The sequence below is a fragment of the Corvus moneduloides genome, chromosome Z, assembly GCF_009650955.1.
Source record: "Corvus moneduloides isolate bCorMon1 chromosome Z, bCorMon1.pri, whole genome shotgun sequence".
NCBI lineage: Eukaryota > Metazoa > Chordata > Aves > Passeriformes > Corvidae > Corvus > Corvus moneduloides.
Window position 1 is genome coordinate 10117262 of NC_045511.1, and position 20105 is coordinate 10137366.

The window sequence follows — 20105 nt, forward strand, 5'->3', positions numbered from 1 at the left end:
ATCATTAGCCTAACAGAAATGCAGCTACACCAGCTCACATAGCATGGATAAGAAGCAGGAGTCATTGTGCAGCAGGAAAAATATTACATAGTTGCAATCATGAAAAAGTGGTGGTAAGACTTGCACAGCTGGGATGCTCTATTAGAGGGCTATCCTTCAACTGTGTTGAGTCATATTTGCATCTTCAGCTTTATCTAGATGAAAATAATTGCCTGAGAAAAGCCTCACAGTATATTTATTGTTTAATAATGCAGTTTTACAGAGAAATAAGCAAAATTTGGCATGAGGGTCATTATATACTATATGTTCTGTCAGTTATGACTGGACAGCTCAGGTGAGCAATTCATAGGGCCAATGACGTACATTGTGGGGTCTGAGGCTTTTTTGATCACTGGGGCAATACAAGTACGAGACAAAAGCATAAAACCCTAAAAGCAAGCCATTCTTCAAATACTGAAATCTAAATCCCATTTTATTATGCTGTCAATGAACTGCCGAGATTCTCCTTTGCTTGTTAACATGATAGCAGACAGATGAGAAGAAATAAAAAGTACTGGCGTGTGAAAGGCAAATCAAAAGGGGAGATTGAAGGGATTTCTCGAGTTACTCAGGTGAGTCTTTAAGCCCCAGCCAGTGACCCAGCCCATGGTCAGAACGGTGCAGGTTCCGTTTGGTTGCTCCGAACGCTCAGACACGGTATCCAACTGTCTGCCCAAAAGGCTGAGAATTTGCAGTTTCTTTGTAAGCTTACTGCACAATTAACAAAAGAAGGGAATTTGATACTAACTAAACAGAGAATGAATAGTCAATAACATTGTATAAACTTTTTCAAGTCACAAATCTTTATGCAGCAGGAGTGACTTTGCATGTTACTGCAAAGATTGCTTCTTTTTGTTCTCTACACTCATGTTTTAGTTGTTAAATATATTTTTCTAAAACAGGACCCTCACCTGTTGGCAGATAATGGCATCAAACCCCTAACATAAAAAGAAAGATAAACCACAGACTAAACAAGTTGCAGTAAATGAATAAAATGAAGAACACTATGATAGTGTTTAAGATAGATCCTAAATATTCCGCAGAACTGCAAAATAATTACTTTATTACTTTCAACATGGCTAGCATAATATTTATGAAAGAAATTATTCCAGTAAATAAAAAGTATATTTTTTCACTGCCAGATTTCTAATTCTTAAACTTAAAAAAGATTTCAAAGTACCTCAACCAATATTCTGAATCAAAAAATAAAACATGAAACAAATTCCATTCTATCATAACTCAATAACTATGAAATGAAGTGGCACATGAAGAAGAAATGAAGTGGCACATGAAGAAGAAATGCAGCAGACAAAATGCAAATACAAGGATATTTGTAAAACAAGTTTAAATGCAGTTAACTAGAGTTTATAAACCTCAACCTCAATACTCTTACAGTGGAAACATTATTGTTTGCATGTTGGTGTACATTTCTCAGAATGGACTAGTTGTCAAATTTAAGTAATACTTTACATACCCTTTTTGTAACTGCACAATTAGCTTTATGAAACCCAGCTGTTCAAAATAAAGCCTGGACCAGCAGTGCCATCTAGCATCTTTTAAAAAACAACAACAAGATCTCTGTGCACTTACAGAATTGGTTGATTAGCATTTATTAAGACTATCAATCTTTGTAATAGATCTATGCATCAAGTCATAACCCTCAACTGAGCAACAAGACATGTTTTGATAATCAGTGTATTACCAAATATAACATCTGTACACGTCACAAACCATCTGGACAGTAAAAGTGTCAGACAAAATTCTTTAGCCTTTGAAAGAGCTCAACTGAGACTGGGAAGAAGGGGACTGCATTTATTCCTTCAGTGTTGGATTATAATACATGGATAGTGTGAAACTGTGACAAAAATGGGAAGAAGGAACAGTAAAGTTTTCTTTTGGGAACAGAGGCCAAATATGCAAACTGGACTCATTTCTTAGGGAAGATTATGGACTGTCTGGGGCTCAGGTTAAAGATGTGAAAGAAATCTTCCTTCTCCGGGACCATTCTCTAATTATTGTCCATTTTTCTGTTTAGAAGTGCCTTTATTCTTGCATTTGCAGGGATTGATGAGAGAAAAATCAGGGAGACACAGCAGATCAATACCTGTCTCTGAGCCTGGTGTAGCCAGCAGAATTTTGGGGGGTTTTATCCCAGGTCAGTCCATGTGGCACTAAGCCTCGCAACAGGAGGGCCACACCTGTCTCAAAGGGGAAAAGGATCTTTGTGCAGGAGTTAGTAGGGCTCGCTGAAAGAGCTTTAAAGTAGATTTGAACAGTGAAAGGGATAAAATCAGGCTCCCTAGAGTAAGCCTGAGAGTGGCATGCCAATGCTAGAGGACAGCATGCTAGCAAAGTCCTTCAATCCTGCTGTTTCAGTGGAGAGAGAGGGGGTGGAGATCCATGCAACAGCAAAGATGCAAGGGTTATTGATCTGTTAGAAACCATGCAACTACCTGAAAATGGTGACAAAGGAATTAGGGCTTCTAACTCCAAAAAGATGTTGGGATCAATAGCCCAACAGAAGTGCAGCTACACCAGCGCACATAGCGTGGACAAAATGCAGGAGCCATTGAGAAGCAGGAAAACTATCACACAGTTGCCGTCATGAAAAAGTGGTGGGAAGGCTTGCACAACTGGGGTGCTCTAATAGGGATCTAAACTCTTCAGAGGGAATAGGCAAGGAAGAAGAGACAGTGGGGTAGCCCTACATGTTAGGGAGTGTTTTGATTATCTAGAGCTTAATGACGGTGACAGTAGGGTTGAGTGTTTATGGGTAAGGATTGGAGGAAGGCCAACAAGGCAGATATCCTGGTAGGAATCTATTATGGAGAACCCAGCCAGGATGGAGATAAAGAAAAAATATTCTATAAACAGCTGGGAGAAGTATCACAATCACTAGCCCTTATTCTCATGGGGGACTTCAGCTTAGCAGGTTCTGCTAAAAATATAAAACAAAGGAACAAAGGTAACAGCCTAGAAGGTTCTTGCAGCATGTGGAAGAGAAGCTCCTGTCACGGTTTAACCCAGTCGGATGGTTTAGACTGGGATATATAACTTTATCAATGATTTGAACAAGGAGATCAAGTGCACCCTTAGTAAGTTCATCAACAACATCTGAGCTGGGTGGGAGTGGGTGGGAGTGCTGATCTGCTGGAGGGATCAGCCTCAGGCTCTGCAGAGGGATCTGGACAGGGTGGATCCACAGGCTGAGGCCAGTGGTGTGAGGTTCAACAAGGCCAAGTGCTGGGCCCTGCCCACGGGTAACAAAAACCCCAGGCAGCGGCACAGGCTGGGACAGAGGGGCTGGAAAGGACCTGGGGGTGCCGGTGACAGCAGCTGGACATGAGCCAGGGTGTGCCCAGGTGGCCAAGGAGGCCAAGGGCATCCTGGCCTGGATCAGCAATAGTGTGGCCAGCAGGACTAGGGAAGTGAATCCTGTATTCAATTTTGGAAGGAAGACATTGAGGTGCTGGAGTGAGTCCAGGGAAGGGCAGTGGAGCTGGGGAAGGGTCTGGAACACAAGTCTGAAGAGGAGCAGCTGAGGGAGCTGGGGGTGTTTAGCCTGGAGAAAAGGAGGCTCCTTAATGCTGGAGGTCTTTGAAAGACTCATAGATGTGGCACACAGGGACACAGTTTAGTGGTGGGCTCATCAATGTTAGGTTTACAGTTAGACTAGATGATATTAAAGTTCTTTTCTAATCTAAATAATTTTATGACTCTATGATTCCACAATTTCTTAAGCAATATAAAATATATAGAATGTTTCAGATGACCCAAAAAATATTTTCTTGTGCCAGTAAACAGAAACATCTGCTTTTCATGGTTTAATAAATTAACTCCTCATTCTGACATCTGACAGACTTCTGCTTTTCACAGGTACATATCGACATGTAACGATACATGTGACATATATTCATTTGCTCCTTTCTATATGGAGTTAAAAGAGTTCAGATTTGCAAAAGTGTAACAGTGAGCAAAATTTCACCCACTTTCATTGTTTGTTGAACAGAATGAATTGCTTGGCATTGCATAAGACAAAACATGAAAACAAATACTGCCTCTCAGACCCTACAGTGTAGAAGACAGGCTCTGAAATGACAGGATATACTGGGAAGCCTTGAAACACATTCATTAATTATTGTCATTGTTAGTAGCAAGCCTTTAGAAAGAACTTGAGTGCAAACAAGGATGGGAACACTGTAGCATATGAAGCTCAGAGAAAGAGAAGTGAGATATTATTCCAAGTTCAACCACAGTAGCTCATTGGCACTACACTATATAGACAGAGATATAACCACACATCTTAGCCCTATAGCTAAGGATAATTTCTATATTGCATAAATCAGATTAATTAATTACATTATAGAAATTATAATGAGATTATTGATCTTTCAGTTAAAGCCTCTGAAGAATCATTACATTCTGAAAAATAATGTCTTGGTGACTTTTAAACAGATTTCACCTACCACTATTTTCCCTGTTCCTGTGCATTTTTGTGTGGATGTTCCCTGAGAAAGGTTTTGTTGATACAAAACTCTAAATTTAAGATAAGTGAAATACCATAGCTTGAAATACCATAGGTTATTCTGCTCATGAAGGAAAATTCTCTCTGCACCCCAGCAGAGTTTTGTTGGGATAGAAATAAAAAATACAATGCAAAGATTTAAACAAATATCTTTGGAACAAAAATAACCCCATCAATTATAGATGCTCAGTAACCGAGTTCAGACAACCAGTGTGATCAGTCTGTGAGACATCACCAGCAAACTTTGTCTCTGAAGAAAAACATACAAAACAAACCAATCAAGACAGCTTAATATACATTCTGGTTCACATCTCAGAAATAAAATTATGTAAATGTAACGTGGTGGCCACTGTAATATCCTCTCCAACTATCTCAAAAACTCTTTTAGAAGGCCTAGTAGAAAAATTCAGTGGCTATATAAATACACATTAAGTTTCTTTTCTTTCAAGGAACAAGTATTTTTTCAGCCACACTTCACTATTATCTACATATTACAGCTGGTATTATGTAAGGTTTTGTGAGCTTCAGCTATGGCTGAGCATTCAGTGGAGTAAAGACTCAAACACTAAATATATGTGATGTTCTCATTTTTTGTGTTAACACTTGGACTGTTTGTTTATTTTCCAAAATACATTTTTTCCCAAAGGGAAATCTTCTCTGTAAGGAGAGTTATTTTTAAAATGTAATGTATTTTCAAAAAGACCAGCATGCCGTATACAGAGAAGTGAAGCAACAGACTGTCAACACAACAGTCTGATGTTTTTACCTCTGTAAAGAAAAAAATAAAATGGTGGCAGCATGCTATGTGGTTTTCAGTATAATCACCCTAACCCTGGACCATTTTTGCCATTTTCTAAGAAACTTTTATTTTCCCTTCTTATTTTGTTTCTGTTAGAGCATACTGGTGTGATTGTAAATTCATACCCACTGTGTGAGTCTCTGTTTCCAGACTTAGGGAGCAAGACAAGGTCCCTTGTATACACTAGAGGAGCAATTTATGCAGCTTTCATCAGTTTATTCACATCATATCCCTGCTTGATATGAGTGTGCTCCCACTTGTCAAGCATCATCCCTTTAATTATTAAAAGTAAGAATGTTTACAAAGGAAACAAGTAGAGATTAAAATGGGGGGAAGAGGCATGCTACATTCAAGCTAGTCTCTCACACACAACTAACCCACTGGTGCAAAACTGATTAGCTGCCTAAGGCCACTGAGAGCGTAGGCACAGGATGTTTTCCTAAAGGGAGGAGGGGCAAGCTTGACCTTTAAATTTATAAAGGGAAACCACACACCCAGGTGTTGCAGCTCTGCTCACAAAGAACAATTAGGACATAATCTGGGTTGTTTATTTTGTTGGGTTCAGAGGTCCATGCTGAAAGATCAAAAAGGTCTTACAGTCATTCAGTAAGCTCCACGCATGTGATGTTTTTCAACAGCCTTTTGTGTTGGTACTATTTAGTTATTTGTTTGTTTGGAAAGAAAAAACAGTCTCTTTAAGTAGAAAATCCCACTTGAGCTACAACAAGACAAATTGCCCCATTCATGTTAAAGCTGGATTTTAAAGGAAAAGAACAGCTTCCTCAGGAGGGGAAGTGGAGGGGCAGGCACTGATCTCTTCTCTCTGGTTATCAGTATGCGGGAATGGTGTGAATTGTGTGTCAGGTGAGGTTTAGGTTGATTATCACCCAGAGGGTGGTTGGGCACTGGAACAAGCTCCCCAGGGAAGTGATCACAGCACCAGCTTGAAAGAGTTCAAGAATTTTTGGGCAGCGCTCTCAGGCACATGGTAGGATTCTGTGGGGTCCCTTGCAGCTCAACATATTCTATGAGATTCTATGAGAGTCTTTGATAAAAGAAAGCACATAGGCATCAATTACAACAGGTACTTTAAGGGACTCTTCTGGGCAACAGTGACACCAAGTTGCACAATTACCTCTGCAGCTTTCTCATAAGGAAAGAGTCAAGCTTGCATGGCTCTTCTGACCCAAACTGTGCCAGCAGGACAAAGTTGGACAGTGTTTCAAAAAAAACAATAAAAATATATTTCTCAGGCTGTCAGCACAGAACAAATAGTGAGAGAAATAGGAAATACTGCAGCGTACCCAACCTCTGGGATGTTGAATCTCACTGAAGATTTAGAGGTGCTCTCCTAAAACGACTGCCTATTAGCAGGGTCTCAGGTTTCTTTAAAACAGTCCTGCATCGAAGACATCAACAGTAGACCCCTTGGCCATGATACTGGTTCAGGGATAAATCTGACTGTAACAGCTTGTGTTACCCATTTGTTTTTTATAAATGGAGGTGTAATAGAGTACTTCAAAGATAATTTCTTCTGTCAACCTCCCAGGAAATCACAGTCCCTCAGCAGGACTGTCATTTTTTATATAGATACACAAACTTTAGCATAATGTAATGCATTGGACTATCTTCTAGCATGAAAGAGATTCTTCCCCTCTACTGAAGTGCTTGGTAGTTGATCTGTCATCAACCACCCACAAGAGAGTAGGCGGGTAAAAATAGACATTCTTCACAACAAATTCCTTTTCAAATCTTTCAGATTGCCTGTCAATGCCTTTTCTGTGGCTGCTGTTCTTGCAGCTACCGGGAACTTTGGCCAACCGGATGGCAGGCCAGCCATACACTGGAAACTCTCAGAAATCTTGAAAATGGCACAGAAAGATGTCAAAACTCACCATCAGAGTTACTTTACTGCAACAAATAACCGGCTGGGATACCACAATCTCCCAAGGCTGGGTCACTACTCTTGCAAAGAACCTCAAGTTACACACTGATTCAGAATACACACATAAGAATGGAGACATTTTTCCAGCTGATGTAACAGGCTGTAGGTTCAGAAATTGTAAACAGCCTTTTGTCTGACTACCATTTCTTTCCGTGTATGAATTTAAATCAAAAAGTTTATGACAGCAGCACTTTCCTGGGAAGGTTGGTATATGGCATCCAAAAGCATTAGAAATGAATTAATACTCGGTGCATTTTTTTCTTGCGATATTTGGTTTATTTCTAATGGTTGCTGACATTTAAACTTAACAACAAGAAACTTTAAATTAAGACAAACTGGCTGTTTGGTCTTGTCTTTGCTATAAAGAAACTTCCTCTCTAGCGTTTTCATAGGGAGAAAATAAAACCGAAGCCTAACATCTCAAGCGTCCAGAACAAGCAATAAGCCTGTAAATGTCTGTTTCCTCTCTTTCTGTTTTTTTTCCTTTTCCCACAAAATTGGAGCAAGTAAGTTTTTCCAAAGAAAATGGCATATAAAAAACATTAGCATTGTAAGATCTGATCTAGTGCAACATTTTGACTAACACAAAGACCAGTGAGGTAGAGATGTGAGGGCTCACTTTATCTGACCTTAATATTTTCCACAGGTTTGATGCTCTAAGACAAAACTTACAATTGAATCGGTTTTTTTATCTTTAGCTTTACTGAAGAAAATCTACAGCATTCTGTAGGATTAGAACTAATCTTTCTTTCATCAGAGTTTAAAACTAATTTTCCAGGACACAAAGAGCAAATAGAGATAAAATCTGTTTATGAATGCATCTGCTGGTTATGAACACAAATTCAGCTTTTTGTTCTTTTTAAGTGATGGAGAAGATTAAATTGTCAAAAATACAGCAAGAGCAGAAAATAAAATATGAAAGTTTCTACATTTTATCCAAAAATAAATGTTCTGAACTTAGATACCAATTTTACTTTCAAGTAAAAAGTTTGCTTACCAATTTTACTTTTAAACAATTACCAATTTTCAATTTAAGTAACTGGAACATATTTTCTTTGTATAAATGTTCATTTTTGCGGGGTAAAGCTATTGTACAGATTCATAAATTTCTAGTCCAGAGGACAGTGGATGTCATATTCAAAGCATGTTCCTTCTTATAATGTTGACTTGACTCCACTATTGGAGGCTTTTGCAAAGTTCCTTTTAACCACAAGTTATTAGATGTAGGAATTATGTGGAAGATAGATACAAGAAAGAGGAACTTTCTCCAGCATATGTTAAAACACAAGATTGAACTGATAGCCATGATAGTTACTCTTGGCTCTAGTATTTATGAAAAAAACGGAAGCTTTATCAATACTGGATGTAAATTTGTTACCATATTTTAAAGAAGGCCTACCATGTACAAAGCTACAGACTTACAAGGCTGGTAGTAATTTAAAAAGAAATATGTAGTTGAGAAATAGAAAAGCAAATTCAATGGTTTATTTCTTAAAATTTTAGACTACATCAGATAAGCAAAAGAGCAATGAACAAATACACAGATGAGCAAAATTTTATTTTGTCGGATATTTTACAATTCCAAGTAAGTGGACACCATATGGGAAGAAAGAATGTGCAGCATAGATGAAGTAGCAGACTTAGATTCTGGAGATTTTGCTCTTACTTCTGTTACTGGCCTTCTGAGTTGCCTCAGCAAGCATAGCTTGTAGCTCAATTTCATAGCATGTAGCATAGATTTCCTCTGAGAAGTATTTTAGTGATGTCTTGGTAATGCTGTCATAGTTCAATTGTATTGTTTATATCTTTTACTGTGATCTTACCCTTTGTAAAGACAAAATATAGTTTGGGCATGTGGGAGACAATTTATCCCCACCATACTCCCCTTGGGCAAATAATGTTAAGCCAGGGTTATTTGCAGAATTCAAAATGGGATTTAAGGCAGATTTAGTAATCCAATCAGTTGAACTTTTGAAAGCCTTTGCTCAAAAATTGTTTAATGCTTCTAGGAGCATCAGGCTTCAAAAAAGGTGCATTGGCACCTACAGATCAACTTCTAGTGTGTTAAAATGCACCTGAGCACTTAAAACTGGACAGGACCAAGGAACTATGCACACTAGTACATACATATCGTACATACATATATATCATGGTGTCAGCACATGTCCTGCTGGAGTTCTAACACTAAATCTCCTTATTTCCATGAGATATTCAATCCATTGAGTGTTAACAACCAAACAAATTGATTGAAAATTAAGACACTTTGAATATCAATGCCTGCTTGAACTGCTGCTGATTCATTTTTCATTAGGTAGTCATAAAATGCCTGACCATACCATGGAGCAATAACTGGAACCCAGATCTTCTAGAGGAAAGGTTTAGCCTTAGGCCACAGCTGGTGTTTTTCTGTACATATGCACATAAAGTAGAAAAATTACATTAGAATTGATTCAGAAGAGAGATTTCACCTAACGTGATTTAAGCCCTTTTTTTGTACTGTAGATGCTTTAGGAAGAAGGATTTGAAACAAAAAGTCCTATCACATTAGTAAGAACTGTGGGCAAAAAGTGATGACCACTTCTGTTTTCAGATCTGTTTCAAGTTATTGCTTCCTACTTAATTTGAACAAAGATTTACCTGAAGTGCCTATGAATTCAAATGAGAAGAAGGGATCTTCCTGTACAGAAACAGCACCTTGGCCTCCTACAGAGGGGTAACTGCAACAGAATGCTTTCTCTTATCTATACAGACAACAAATTAGATGCATCAAGCTGTAGCTTCTTCTAGGGGAACCGAGCATCTGATACTTAGGGACTGTGATGACGAACATGACAAGTGCTGAAACCCTTTACTATGAACAGATGCTCACAGTAGCTGCATTGCACAGAAACAGAGCTCACTCTTGACATGAAGGTGCCTCCAGATACCATGTAATTTTCGGCAGTTCTTGCAGTGTTTCAGCTCAGATTCCAACTTTGTAGTTCATACATTTTCTCATAAAATGAATGTTTTATGTATCTTACCAGTAAGAAATGACATTCTGACAGTCAAGTTATAATCCACAACTAATCTGAGTCAAACATTGTATGTGTCTAGTTCAGGTCCTTAGTACCTTAATCTGCTGTCACACTTATTACAGCTAATTCCTAGAAAGTTGCAAAAAGCTACTGCTAGGAGGGGTGGGGAGTGAGGGTGTATGTATGCACAAACACTCCTGAAGAGTTTGATTCAGTATAAATTGCAGCTTCCTGAGATTTTATTATTGAATTATTTGTTTAAATGCTGGATATCTGATTATGCGATCCTTGGTGTAATTCTCTGTTTCTCATATCCATTATCTTCATAGAAAATAGCACAAAAATCTGGCTCAATACCATTAGCACGGTCAAATTTTTGACACAGTTCAAACCCGCAGAGGTTCTATGAGCAAAGAGGCTTCAGAACTGGTCTTGAATGACTTACAGGACCTGGATTGGTAATGTGCCTTCAGTAAGAGTGGCAAATAAACAGCATCATGACATGAGAAGCCACTCCGAGTAAGATAGCATGTTGATATCTTGGAGATAGTGACTAATTATCCCCTTTCTATGAAGGCTAATAATATCACCAGCAAAAGATTCCTCCTCTAGCTCAGTACTAGGGGAGTTAAAGGAACTTAGGCTACCTACTATTATCTGCTACCACCACCCCCAGCTAAATACCTTGGTGCATCACACACAGCTCAACTTATGCTGTCACAGCAGACCCATGCCCAAGGCAGCAGAACAAGAGTAGTTGATGAGGTTCTCTTTTTCTCAGCTCTAAGGATGCATTCTTCAGACTAATTGGTTACAAATGTTCACTTAACAAGCAAAGTTATTCATATGATACAGTAATGCAATAGTTAGTCTTGAGGACTTTAAATGTTGTTCACTTGTCTTTCTAAATCAAAATCACACAGAAAGTATTATGGAAAAAACCAGTACTTAAAGCAAATGTCATTTTTAATCTAGGGGAAATTCATGTCCTAGAATTTAATGGATTGTTAGCATTCTTTCCTTTTTTTTTTTTTTTTACCAGTGAGCAAACCCTTACTTAGCTAGAAAAAACCCCAAGGATTAGAAATAAAAAAATAGAAGCCTTTTCCTGTTACAGTATTGATCTTTTTCACTAAGATGTGATCAAACACTCATACTGTCTCACAAGTATTCAGCGTACTGTGTAAAACAAAATGCTAAATCAAATTCTTAGTGGATGTGCACACATGACACAATTATACGACACTGGAAAAAATGCAATTCTAGTGAAAAAAAGAATCAGCATACATTGAATGAGCAATAGTTACTGTCTTCCTTAGTCAGTACTGGGAATTTCCAGGGAATTTCTAGAATTGCCACACACTGATGTATCTTCTGCAGTTTGGTCAGTGCAGGAAAACCACACAGAATCTGTTGAAGTCATCTGCCCAGCATCAACTGAAATTTGAGTCCTGTTTATTCTCCAAGTTTAGCAGAATTAAGAGTTTTAGAGAGAGGATCCTAATGAGAAGAAATGGAAAATAAATTATTGTGAAAGGATGAGAGAGCTTGTTCGGTTCTTCCTTGGGCTGTAGTTTTGCAGGAGCTGTCACTTAGTAATGCAAGCATTTTGTTAAGCTTTTAACTGAAATCTATTTGTTTTTTTCAAAATCGGAAAAACTATAGATAAAGAATCCAGCAATCATTTAAACAGGTCCTTACACCAGATCAGGTCAACCTAGAACAACCCAACAAATTCCTTTCTAACTTCCTTTTGAAACTTCCTATGAAAATGATCATACAACCTACTAGTTCTTTCCAATGCTCTCCAAAATAATTGAACACTGAGCACGTAATAATGAATTTCTCCTGAGAGGATACATATAATGGCTAATTTGATACCATTCTTTCCAGTTATGAAAATGTTAGTGTCTTTCAGACTTGAAAAAGTGCTTCTCAAAAAAAAATTTTCTGAGTCTTTCATTTTGGGTAATTTTTGCTATCTTAAAAGTCTTTATCAACTCACTCCTGATACCCAGACTTCTGGAAAAAGAATTCAGCATCTGAGAAACTTTTTACAGGCTAGCTGGAAGTATGAGTAGGAAATTATGAATAAATCTGCCCTAAGAGTACTTAACTGCACATGTAGCTTTGAAAATGGGTGCTATCATGTTGAAATTTACTGGAATATGCAGCTGCTTAAGGACAGGCATAAGAACCACAAAGAATCTCAGAATGAGTAAGGTTGCAAGGGACCATGGTGGGTCACCTGGTCCAACCTCCCTGCTATACTTACAACATGTTACTCAGGGTTTTGTCCAGAGGGTTCTTGAGTATCTCCAATGAGGGAGACTCCAGAACCTCTACAGGCAACCTGTTCCAGTGTGTGGTCACCTGCACAGTAAAGAAGTTCTTCCTCATGTTCAGGTGGAACTTCCTGCGCATCAGTTTCTGCCATTGTATCTTGTGCCCTCAGACACTGCTGAGCAGAGCCTGGTCCCTCCTCTGGCCCCTCCCTGCAGACACTGACAGACATTGATGAGGTCCCTTCTCTGTCACATCTTCTCGAGGCTGAACAGGCCCAGCTCCCACACCTTTTTCTCATAAGAGAGATGCTCCAGGCCCTTGATCATCTTTGCAGCTCTCTCCCGGACTCACTCCAGGAGTTTCAAGTCTCTCTCATTCTGAGGAGCCTAGAGCTGGACACAGCACTCCAGACATGGCCTCACAAGGGCGGAACAGAGCAGCAGGATCACCTTCTTTGAGCTGCTGTCAATGTTCTTCCTAATGCACCCCAGGATCCCACTGGTCTTCTTGGCCGCAAGGACACACTGCTGGCTCAGGGACAGCTTGTTGTCCACCAGGACCCCCAAGTCCTTCTCTGAAGACCTTTCCAGCAGGTCAGCCCCCAGCCTGTACTGGTGCATGGGGTTATTCCTTGCCCATGTGCAGGACCCTGCATTTGCCTCTGTTCAGATAGTTCTCTGCCCCTGTCTCCAACCTGCTGAGGTCCTTCTGAAGGGCTGCACAGCTCTCCAGGGTACCAGCCACTCCTCCCAGTTTTGTATCATCTAAGAAATTTTCTAGAAGGCTAGCAAAGATCTCAAAGTTTTGCAGGGCCAAGCCCAGTTTTGGCTAAAGATTTCTAACAGATTAGAGGACCTTATTTATATCTTCTATGTCATGATTTCGTGAGTTGACTTGTATTTACTTTTCTGACATCAGTCCCAATAGTGACCTCTTCATAGATATGGCTTGTATACAACACTTGCTCCTGTTGTAGAGGACAATACGTTTTACACATTAGCTGATGTTGACTGATTTGCTTTTGTGAGAAGTCTAGTCTGGATGTAGTCAATCTAGGTGGCAGGCCACTCTGTGCTCCTGGCTCTATTCAGTGTTCTGAAATGGCATCTACATGTGTCATTCATCAATCAAAATATTGGGAGACAACATCCCAGCCTCCATTTCTCTGCCAACATTTCATGACAGGAATAGGATAGGCTGTTTTCAGGGTCCACAATACTGTGAGTTTCTAAACATGTCTTCAAAGACAATTTTGGAGGATGCATGGCTACTCCCTAGCTCCCATCTGATGATATTAAACAATTGCAAGACATTTCTTCTGAAGGCCACCAGGGAACACTACAGTTATGCACAAGCTACCTGTCTTAGACTTCTGGAGGAGCACAATTTACTGCAAACCACAGAGAAACAAAGAGCTTTAGTTCCCTCTTGTCCTTTTCCTCAGAAAGATGACTTCTGGTGGTTTATCTGATGACATGATTTCTTGACAAAATCATATGCATGTCCATAGGAGGCCATGATTAGAAAGATTTTTTGGTAATCAAATTTTAGGGTTTGAATCAATACATTATTTGTAAATGCTTTTAATTTTTTTTAATTGCCATTTAATAACCTTGAACCTAGCTAGTTCTCTCTCATGCCTAGAGTTTTTAGTAGGAAATTAATCTGTCACTTTACTAGCTAACTAACTAAGTAACTAATAGAATTGTTAATTAGCTGAAGTGTTTTCTGCCTTTTGATGTATATCTGACACAAGCACCAACAAGCAAAGCCAAGCTGAGGCAGTCTGAAGCAAGGGTCACCACTGTTTTGTTAAACTGTTTGTACAACAGACTCACAGAAGTTCAGAACACATTAAAAGCACTGGTCTTAGATGCCTCAGAAGCTAAGCAAATCTTTTTACCCATATTTAATCTGTGGATGTTGTAAATTAGCCTACCTATTCAGTCCTTCCATATGCTCTCTGCTTAGAAAGGATTTTGAATGTAAGTAGTGCTTTTTGTAATCAACAGTGAACATTTGCCACAACTAAATAACTTGCCCTTTTCTGTTTATATCATTTAGATAGATAGAAATGGCTCCAAGATTACATTCTTTTCATAGCAATCACATGAGTAGGAGAACTTGATGATTCAGAGCTGGAGGGAATATGAGAGGCAAGGCAGCATCACAAGCAGAGAAGAGAAAGAATGAATGTAAACCCTCCTTCTTTGACGTTCTCGGTTCTCTGGGTGCATGAAGTTCTCGCACACTTTTGAAAGCTACTCAGAATGAGTTTATACTCTATATACAGGTTTCTATTGCTTGTTATGATCATTAATGTCTCTTGGTATTACAAATCCCAGTCTGCTTTAGGGGATACATATCTCTGAGATGTACCAAAAATGAAAAAAAAAACCAAAAACCAAACCAAACCACCAAAACCAACCCAACCAACCAAACAACAAAAGACCAAAAAACCAACCAAGCAAACAAAAAAACACCAAAAGAGAAAAACTGCAGCAGTATTGTTTGTATTTAGAAATATCCAGGGAAGGTATTTTACCAATTATTGGCATGCAAAAAAAAAAGTTTGTCATTTTCAAAGTTCCTTGCTTTGAACTACAAGTAGGATACATGATATATTATGTCAATTTTACTGAACCTGGGATTTAGGAGCAAATCATTATCATCAGTAACTGGCAACATGGTAAGATCTGCAATGATTTGGATCTGTGTGGCCAGTTGTTACCCATATGCCATAAAGAAAAATAATCTCCTTAAGCCTTGAAGAATGGATGACTGCTCTTCAGAGAGTTGCTTAAATCTTTAACATGCTGCAAACATTTTAAATAATGCTAGAAAGAAGATACCATATTGTCATCCTCTGTCTCTATGTTTGATCTTAATAAAAAGTTAAATAATCTGCTAATAAATACAGAACTAATTAAGCTGCATTTTCAAAACTATAATCAGCAGTTGGAGAGTACCTCATAACAGACAAAAATCATCTTTTAAAAGATCACAACTCAGCAATAAACTGACTTTGGGGGACTCATTCTTTGATACAGAGCCTGGAAAGCAGCAGAGTCTGGCTACCCTTTTTGAAATCCAGGACTAAATAATAAGAGTGTATCTAGCTGGGCAATTATATCTGAGTCATCATGTTCTTACAAACAGTATTAGGGGTACTGGTATGTCCTAAGCTGCAAAGCTTTCAGGAAAAAATCCCATATGTTCAAGCTGACTCCACTTTTGGTTCTTCCATGTTACCTTTGGTGAGACACATTTGTCACTTATATGTGAAAAGGTATAGTTTTCAGAGAGGTGGCGTCCAACTCTGCACAGGAATTTTGTGGAAATGCAGGTGGAATGTACCATGTGAGAGACCCTGTGCTACACATCTCCTGGGTGATGCCATGCTCGGGAAAGCTGACACCTGCCCAGCCTGGCTGAGCAGCAGCTCCGCGGGAGCCACAGGGAGCTGTCCCTTCCTTCTCGGCCATGCCCCAGTCTTCTCTGCTAGCCAAGGGCTTGCTTCCATCTCCCTTCCTCACGCTGAGAGGTGCTTACTCACAGAAGTTATCCCAGTGACTGCTACAAATTAACTGACAAAGAAGAGGCAATGTGTGAGCTCCCCCTGCAATGTGTGAGCTATTAACCAGCTCAGAGGGAGCCCAGCTGGCTACCCTGGTCGCCTGTGGTGAGGCAAGCGTGTTCAGCTGTTGGGCTGATGTTCCTAGCTGTCAGCTCTGTTTCAAATAGTTCCACGAGCAAAGCCTGGAAGTGACTTATTCACTCCCTTTCAGGAGCACTCGAGAAGGATGGAGCTGTGGAGTTTTAGTATGGCTTTGCTGCCTTTCTGAAAGGGGTTGTGGTTGGATCCAGGTAGAGTAGTGGACAGTTAGCACCTTTCAGGGTACATCCCCCTGTGTGTGAAAAAGTATGTGTAACTCTTTTGGTTTTATCTGTCACATCCTCCACAAAAAAAATCACCTTTTTTCCAGTAAACAGACACCACTCTAAGATCCAAAGATGATATTTGAGTACCAAATTATCTCTGTTTCTGGAAAGTTTTTTCCAGGGAATGGAAGCTTCAGTGTCACCAATGAGCTGACACCTTGTTTCAGCTGAATGAAGTTCCTTGATCCCGGACTAGTGAAAATGTTTACGGTGTATCTTGAGAAAAAGTTGTATAAATAATTAGATAAAACAGTAACAGGGAGGGGAGGGGAATCATTACCACTAACATTTTACATTACATTACATTACATAGAATATTCACAGGTGCGTAGATTTATGTGGAATGTATGTCAGAATGCAGGAATTATTTCCTCAAAGCTTTGGTAGGATTATCCATTGAAAATGTAGGCTTAGATGACACTGAGTGGGAGGAGAAAATAATTTGCCAAGGTCTAATGGACATTTGTCTCTTCTTGGCTGTTTCTGGCTGTTTTGTTATCAACTGCTCACATTTATATGAGAATCTAAGTGGTCCCCATTCATAGTAGTATGAAAACAGAAAAACAAGTCCTCTAAGATTAAAGTACCTCCTTGAAAATACTGCCTTTTTGATTATATTTGTGCCACAGAGAGGCAAAACTGGCTGCCAGCGGACCATTACTAAACACAGACATTGTCCAACCCACACACATAGCTATTTATGGTGCTGCAGCTCAGTGTCTGGGGGTCTGTAAACTCCTCTTGCTGACCTTCATAGAATGCATTTTTTACTTAGTCTTCTCTTAATAGCTGTATTTACCAAACAAAAATCATACAGTTATTTTCAAATGTCATACATCTCTTTGTAATTTTGGCAGACACTACGTAACTATAAATGTATTTTGAGGGAATAACTATAATAAGCATTTTAGAGAGACTAAACCCCTTTCTTAATTTTTTGCTTGAAGCACAGCATTCAGACAGTTTTGCCAATGCATCCATGAGAAAGACACACATACTATTAATCCAAGTAACGTGGCAAAGCCCTCCTGGTCCCACAATTTATATGTCTATTCACAAGATGATGACCTGTGTAGTCCTAAGGGCTGCTACCTTGTGTTTGTGTTTCTCAAAAGAAAAACATGGAACAGGGTATATTCCAGTTAATCATTACCTATCACCTGTGGAAGTGCCAGCCTAGCCAACTCTTTGTTCTTCCACCGGATCTCAGAGAGTGAGTAGTGTCTCACTCATATGATAGAGGACTCAGCCCTGGGCAGGGCACTCGGCCTTTCTCACCACTGACTCTAGGCTGGAACCAGCTCTGGCTGAACTACATTTTATCTCAGACACATTTTCCATATCTCTGTTACATCTGACCCAGAAACGCAAGTGGTTTTGAAATAAAAATGAAATGGTAAAACATTCATTTTATTAACTTTTGCTAAAGTCTGCTTGAGTTCTTCTCCAGTTTTGGATATCTGGTTGGAAAGGAGTGTACACAGAGGAGCCAGGGAGTATGCTCTCACTACCAAGTCCCACTACAGGCCGCTAAAATAGTATTCCGGTTTTATATGTCTTACTTCAGCTACAAACACACAGATGAGTTACACCACCTCCAGTCTTTATCTCTGACAACTTAAGAGTTTATCTGATCCCTCATTCTGTACATAATGTTGGAATAATACCAGTATTTTGACACTTTTTTAATGCCACAGAGGTACATAAAATGGTAACACATAGAGATTAAATTGTCATTTTGAAGATTTTTCAGAAGAAAAAATTTGGAATTATAATTTTTTCTCTCAAGCTTTAAGACATATTTTATCACGTAAAATGCAGTGGCCTTCAGTCCCTGTTGTTAGGGGGCATGAACTGCAGTGTAAATATTTCAGCAAGTAGCACTGTATGTCAAACCAAACAACTTGTCTTATTGATGGCTGGTGCCATCAATTTTCTTCATAATTCAGAGACTGAGTGCTACAGGCACAGGGCAGAGTGGCTGGAAAGTGGCCCAGAAGAAAAAACCCTGGGGGTGCTAGTTGACAGATGAGCCAGTTGTACCCAGGTGGTCAAGAAGGCCAATGGTATCCTGGCCTGGATCAGCAATAGTGTGGCCAGCAGGACCAGGGCAGGGATTGCCCCCTGTACTGGGCACTGGTGAGGCCACACCTCGAGTGCTGTGTCCAGTTCTGGGCCCCTCATTGCAAGAAGGACATTGAGGTACTGGAGTGAGTCCAGAGAAGGTCAGGGGAGCTGGGGAAGGGTCTGGAGCACAAGTCCTGTGAGGAGCAGCTGAGGGAGCTGGGGATGTTTAGCCTGGAGAAAAGGAGGCTCAGGGGAGACCTTATCACTCTGTACAATTGCCTGGCAGGAGGCTGTAGCCAGGTGGGGGTTATCTCTTCTCCCAAGTAACCAGTGACAAAAAGAGAGGACATGGCCTTAAGCTGTGCCAGGGGAGGTTTAGGTTGGGCTTCAGGAAGAATTTCTTCACAGAAAACGTGATTAAACATAGGGATGGGCTGCCCAGGGAGGTGATGGAGTCACCTGGAGGTGTTTAAGGAAAGGCTGGACGTGGAGCTCAGTGCCATGGTCTGGTTGACAAAGTGGTGTTCAGTCATGGGTTGGACTAGATGATCTCAGGGATCTTTTCCAACTTAACTGAATCTGCGATTCTGTGATTGTGTGTTTTACAGTAACATTGACTTCTGCAGTTTGGAATTGATGTACAGAGGGAGGCATCTGAGCCATCGATGGCATTTGGCATTCTACATCTTGTTTCTGGCACAGCTGCCTCTCTGGCAGTGGCAATCCTGGCCAAAATCCCTCTCAATGAAATCACTGGCATGTTTCCCAACACCTTGAATAAGAACAGGATTGGGTCCTATGACCCAATGCATGTGCATCTCTCATCATACTGTAAGCAGCAAATGTTCATGATTGCAATCTAGCAATCTAAACTGAGGGGCTGGTGACATCTGAGAGTGAGTTGATTATATTAACACTCAAAGACATACACAGAACTTATTTACATTGCAAAAAAAGATAAGGCCTTGGCTAAAGGAAATAATATTTATTCTAACTACATTAAAATATTCCTTGTCTGATTCAAGTCACCTACTGAGCAGGAAAAAAAACCCCAAAATCTAACCCAAAAAACCCCAAACATCCCTCCTTGCTGATCAAAAGACAAAATCATGACATAAACTACTGCCGTATTTTTTTTAAATTTTGCCTATTTTTCATTAATATTCACTTGTGCAACTCATTTCCCTGAACATTCTTTAGAAAGAAAACAGCTCAAAAAGAAAATTCTTAAAATATATTTTCTACTTTTTACAAAGTTTTTTAGAAAGTGTTTTCTTTATTTCATTCTAGATGGGTCAATTTAATTCATCTTTTATAAAACTGTAGTGCAGGAAATATTTCACAGAATTTTACAGTGGTAAAAGGCAAAACAGAAGCACTGTTTTTGAAGCAGCAGGTACCATTTCTAGTCCAGGGCTTGTACTGAAGGTAGCTGCTTTTCAAGCTTAGCAATGGAACAATTAATAAAGAAACCCATTAAGGTCT